Source organism: Pinus tabuliformis, chromosome 8 (assembly GCF_031772625.1).
Source record: "Pinus tabuliformis cultivar Carrire ecotype Pingquan chromosome 8, CPIR1, whole genome shotgun sequence".
NCBI classification, from domain to species: Eukaryota; Viridiplantae; Streptophyta; class Pinopsida; order Pinales; family Pinaceae; genus Pinus; species Pinus tabuliformis.
In genome coordinates, this window is record NC_142294.1 from 28,497,864 (window position 1) to 28,504,049 (window position 6,186).

General features: G+C 38.0%; 1 long non-coding RNA gene across 1 annotated transcript; it reads left to right on the plus strand.

Moving 5' to 3' along the window:
- Window positions 1-442: 442 nt before the first annotated feature.
- On the plus strand, window positions 443-5,931 carry LOC149233976 (uncharacterized). Its single transcript, XR_016246059.1, has 2 exons — window positions 443-1,365; window positions 3,648-5,931. It is a non-coding gene; the product is annotated as an uncharacterized LOC149233976 (long non-coding RNA).
- The last annotated feature ends 255 nt before the right edge of the window (window positions 5,932-6,186 follow it).

Sequence of the window (6,186 nt, forward strand, 5' to 3'; positions counted from 1 at the left end):
ATGTATTTATATTAATTTATTTTCACGACTTTTTTTGGTATTTTTTCTGAATAGCAAGTGGTTTTTTTTTCCTTTATCAATCTATGCACAGATTTCTCCCACCTGGAACAGTGTACACAGTTATCCCACCCTAAACTGCAATAACATATGTGTGCAGCTATTTGCAAATTAGCAATGGAATTAAGAATTCTGGCAAATTCATGGAATTTGATTTAGAAATATAAAAATTTATTAGAAATCTTTAAAAATGGTATTAGAGAGTTGATTTTTATCTACTATTACACAAATCTGCACCCTCTAGCACAAAATGTCAAAATCCTTATAAAGGTAATGAGCTTAAGTGTAACATGGAAGAGTTGTCATTATCACCTAGAGATATACTTCCTTTCTGTTAAGTTTAGCCGAACTGAACTTCTATACGTATGCAAAGTGTGAAATGTATATGAGGTGTAGAGCACAATAATTCAATTCCAAAACCAGGCCATCTATCTGACTCATAAAATGAAGATAAATAGCTATAAAGGTTTTTTTTTTTTCCTAAGTTTTAGATTTAGTATTTGCTAAACTACTATTTTGGTATCGATCGCTGGGTGTTTTGAATTGATTTTTCGGGTATGCATTATTCTTATCTCATGTGAGAGGTTCCTCTGGATATTTTTCTCATGTGCATAATCGATTTTTGAAACTACTGTTATCTGAAATACCTGTTACTTCATTGTCTCATGTGAGAGATACCTCTGGATATCTTGCTCATAGACAGAATGCGTGTTTGAAACTATTGCTATATGTGCAATACCTTTTAAGTTTTGTCTCATGAACTCTGGTTCATTATTGTGCATAGATCAGTGGTTGCATGTTACATTTACTATTTGCTTAATGACTGTGTATGTTTCATTTTTTGCGTCAAAAGCAGCAAATCACCTCCCAAGTCCACCATCTAATACAATGCCCCTTTTAGAGCTGCAAACCAACCTCAAGAATCAACAAATCACCTCCCAAGTCCACCATCTGAGACAACAACACTTTTCTAGGCATTGACATGGGACAGCGCAAGGGTTTGAAGATAAGTTTGGGCAGCATATCACCCCAATGTGGCAACAGGGATTTCAGGAGTCCAATTGTAGCAGCAGACAGATTTTAGGGCATTGAGGTAGGCTGCAACCTATTTCCAAAGGCCCTGTTCGATAGCGGCCTAATCCTGTGACAACAAAGAAGGTGTGCTAAATTCCTCTTGGTAGCGAGGTACGGTGGAGAGGGTTTGGAAGCAGTGGAAGCCCAGATTGGTATCAACAACAGCCTCGAGATAATCTCACGCAGTCTGGAATAGTCTGGAGCAGTAGGAGGTACAAAGTACCGAAGATAGAGGTAAGGTCAAATTAAGTAGCCCAGTAGGATTTGTGATAGAAATTAATGTGTTTTTGGTTTGTAACGTAACATTGAGAGGACTGGTCCTAAGCTCTCTATGTATTGTGGAATTGGTTTCATGTGAATAAACTATTGACTGCATGGTTACCTTATTGTACTTCAATAATGAATCTGGTTGCAATAAATTAAGGGAATTATTGTTGAATTCAAATCTGTCTTGAGCTCTTTCCTAACCCTAAGGGCAGTTTCAAAGCAAGAGCATTGAAATTCAATGTAAATCCGAAATTGGAGGCTATCAAATTCATAATCAATGAACCACCTATAGTTGGTTGTTCTTATGATGTCTGTAGTTTTGGTTAGCTCTTATAGTTTGCATCATTAATTGGTTAAAATACATGGAATCTGTTGTTTGTTTTTCTTCTTGAAATAATACATAATAATCCAATTTTCCACATTAATGATGACGTGGACAATTTAGGTGGGCAGTGGTGATTCCTGCAAGTCTGGCCAATCTTACACAGTTCACACTTTCTCAAGAGCATCAACAGTCATTTATTGTCATATGTCCCAACCATAGTATCCAACTATTGAGACCACATTTCATTGATAATCACATAAGCAACCATATCAACATCATTCATTCCATGCATTCTAATTAGTTCGACAGACAAGATTACAGACAATATCTCATCATAACACACATGTATATATACATAAGTAGTCTGTTCAATAGCCAAAACAGTGCATAGAATTATTAGTTCCCATGCCATAGATAAGACAAGTCATCATGCTGACCAAGGATAGACATCCTGATCATATGCAAAACAAAGCTAGGCAAAATGGAGCATTACTGATGAAGTTGCCCACTTGCAGGCCTCTCTTGCTAAGCTTTGTGAAGAAGTTTCCCCTCTTCAAGAAGATAATAACTATTTGATGAGTATAAGGCATTGAAAGAATATTATGACTCCTTGCTGCTGCATCTGACTAAGAAGGATCGAACGATTCAAGGATTGTTGGTTTGCAGACATGACCTTGAGTAAGAAGTCGGTTGATTGTAGCATTCTGAGAAGAAGAGTATTGAGCTACCAGGATCATCGACTATTGATTGTAAGACTACTAATGTCGATGTTTTAGTTTCACATCATGCTTTATTGGCTACTAATGATGCTTCTCCTAGCTTTGATAACCACAATATCAGAATTGGGTCTTTACTGCTGAGAAAAATGGGATATACAGGACGAGGACTTGGGAAAAATGGGCAGGGTATTGTTGTTCCTATTTCCCATATGATACAAACATATAAAGCATGTTTTGGATATGATGTTGCTTCTACCTCCTTGCCTACACCTGGCCTTGCTGAGCACAGGAAAGTTTTGTTTGTTGCTGGTGGTATTTAGACTGAAGAGCAACCTATTGTTGATTATTGCTGGTTGTGGTTCACAAATTGATGAGATGGCTATTCCTAATAGGCAAGAACTTGAGAATGTTGTTGTAGCTTATGTTGTCACTCATGTTATGACTAAGTTGTTGTCAGAGCATCCTACTGCTAACTATGCTGAAATAATTGATGAGGTGGCTATTTCAACTCTTGTTGGAAGTGTTGTTTGTCATTTAGAGCTTGAGCCTCAACACTCTGTTCCTAAAAAAGAGAAATATGAGCCATATCGTCACCCTCATAAGACTAAGAGAATTTTTCCCAGGAATCAGAATTATTAGAATAGTGGAAGGAAATGAAAGCTTCAAACCTGGAGCTTTCCCAACAGGGTATGGTGGGCTTGGGTCACCCGGAATAGGGTGCCCCAGCTGAAGGGTTTTCCAGCATCATTCATAAAGAAACTACATGATTTGAAGCCATCTAAATATTATATTTAAAATGAATTGATAACCTGTCCCATTAACCGTGTTCAGAGGCATATTCCCACACATATCATTGTTGGCATATAATATCAAAATCTCTATCTTATGCACAATAAAATCAGTATCAAATAAATAAAAATTTGTAGTGCTTCCTTTAAACCAAAATTTGAATTTGAAGCCATGAAAACATTGTATTTAAAATAAATTGATAGCATGTCCCATCAACCCTGTTCGGAGGCAGATTACCAGTAGCAGTTTCAGAATATACTTGGTTCTGTGAGTAGTAGTGCTGCAATTCCTTGTCTTACTTGGATATTCAGTTTTAGCAATAAAAGGTCAAGTTTTATCTTCATTTTATGAGTCAGATAGATGGCCTGGTTTTGGAATTGAATTATTGTGCTTTACACCTCATATTCTCACATTAGGAATTGGATTTGCGGCAGAGTGCTTTGAAGCTGGTTGATAAAAGTGCTGGCCCATTTTGGTTGTCCTCACGCTGTCCTTGTGTCTCCCTGGAATTGGATTTGTGGCAGAGTTCTTTGAAGTTTCTTGTTGATAAATAAAAGTGCTGGCCCATCTTGGTTGTCCTCACACTGTCCTTTTGTCTCCCAACCCAATGGCCTCTCTGCCTTCAGAGTTATTATATTAAACATGAATCTGAATATACATGAGAACTTGTTAAGACAATGGCACAAATGGCTGAAGATACAAATGACCTCTCCAATGAATTTGCTGGTGCCCAATGAGAAACCTGGATGGCTCCTCCAAGACTAGCTAGGGTTGAGTCTTTTGCCACCAAAGACTAGTTATTTTAATCAACTAGGGTGGGTAATTGCTCCACCGAAGAAGATCATGCTCAGGGTTATAAACCCTCAAGCAAGCTCCAAGAGTCAAATTAAACAATCCATCAGATATCCAGACATGCCTAAAGAATGATCTTGAGCTCTCTTTTATAATCTTTTGCCACCCCAATATCTGTGGATACCAATACCATGGATACCAATATCATGGGCAAGTAAATACATAATAATGTGACTTTATAAAGTCCCCCCTTTGTTCTCCTGACCACATTTAAATCTAATCAGATCAATTGTTCTCCTACAGTGATTACTCGGAAAAGAGACATGGCATTACATGAACTCTGAAAGCAAATGGCTACCATCCATGACTATTGGCTCGTGCATCAGTGAATTTTGGCCCTAGAGAAATAAATGCTCCTGCTTTTGAAGAGTATGGTATAAAATCAGATTCATCAAGCACTCTTGGAGTATCTCAAGTTATTGAGTGGGAGGGCCAATCTTTTAGTACAGTCAGTGCAATGGCATTGTTTTTCTATGGGGCAGGATCTGATTTTATTAAGAAACATGTCTCGGTTCAGAGTGAAAGTAATGTCCCATTTGAGAATTTGGTCAGAACCTACTGCACAATGGCAGGCCATGCAAAACATAAGGCTAATGAAGGAAAATGCAACTTTTTTGGAGAGGCATGTATTCATGCTGGTACAGTAGGGCTTACAGATTTGATTGCTCCACCATTTGATTCTCCCAGCTCGGAAACACAAGTGGATTATAACAGCCCTCATGCTGATCCACTTTCAGAGACTGGAGGTATGGCATAAGTTTGGATTGCAAGCAAAATAAACAAAATACAGTGCACCATATGAAGAGAGGAGTGTGACCACTGCTGTATGCTCAGCAGAATCAATCATTCATGTAATGCATTAGCTACAGAAGACTTGAGGTATGGCATAAGATTGTATTGCAAACAAAATGTGCAAAATACAAACCATTCATGTAATGTTTTAGCTACAGAAGACTTGAGGTATGGCATAAGATTGGATTGCAAACAAAATGTGCAAAATACAAACAGTGGGCATTATGAAGCGAGGAGTGTGATCAGTGCCATTTCTTCAGCAGAATCAATTATTCATGTTGCTGTATGGTCAGTTACATAACTAGCAAAATTGTATTTTATGGCAAACATTGGCAACTGCAGGGCTGTTTTAGGGATTTCTGGAAACAAATCAATCAAGGCAGAATGATTGACTAAAGATCACAGTGCAGCCATGGAGGAGATTCATAAGAGCTTCAAGCACTCCATCCAGTTGATCAAAATATAGTGGTTTCCAAGGACAACTCTTGGCTGGTTAAAAGAAAATGTGCAAAATACAAACAGTGCACGTTATGAAGCAAGGAGTGTGATCAGTGCCATTTCTTCAGCAGAATCAATCATTCATGTTTCTGTGTGGTCAGTTACATAAATAGCAAAATTGTATTTAATGGAAAACATTGGCAAAATCTGGGCTGGTTTTAGGGATTTCTGGAAACAAATCAATAAGGGCAGAATGATTGGTTAGAGATCACAGTGCAGCCATGGAGGAGATTTGCAAAGAGCTTCAAGCACTCCATCCATCTGGTCAAAATATAGTGGTTTCCAATTCAGATTTTATACTTGAGTAAATCATGTTTTAATAGATACTGGAATTTGATATATGAACAGTGTAAAGATAACATTTTTGTTGGGAGAGGCCTATGTTCATGAATGTGATATCAAAGCAGAGTATAAATTCATGATATTTTTGTGGGATGGCCTCGGGGAGCATTTGTCTGACAATGAAGCTGTGCAAATTGTGCACAGGTATAGTTTCAATGGAAAAGCCAGGTTGTTAGATTGAGCTGCTCTTGACAAGAGAAAAACTGGGTGGTTAGATCGAGCTGCTCTTGACAATGCAGCCAAAATGCATGGTTTTATCAGCTATGATGATCATGGAAAATATGAAACATATACCCGGAAGCAGCCTGTTACTTCTTGTCAGTGTATATATATGCATGTGTACTACTGGTTTGGTTGCTGCTGAAGGTTTAAGTTTGGCGCTTGCATCTCTGATGTTGTTAGCCTCATTCCTGTGTAGGTGCAATGAATTCATGCTACCTGGAACAGATCCCTCAATGGGAAGAAGAGGTT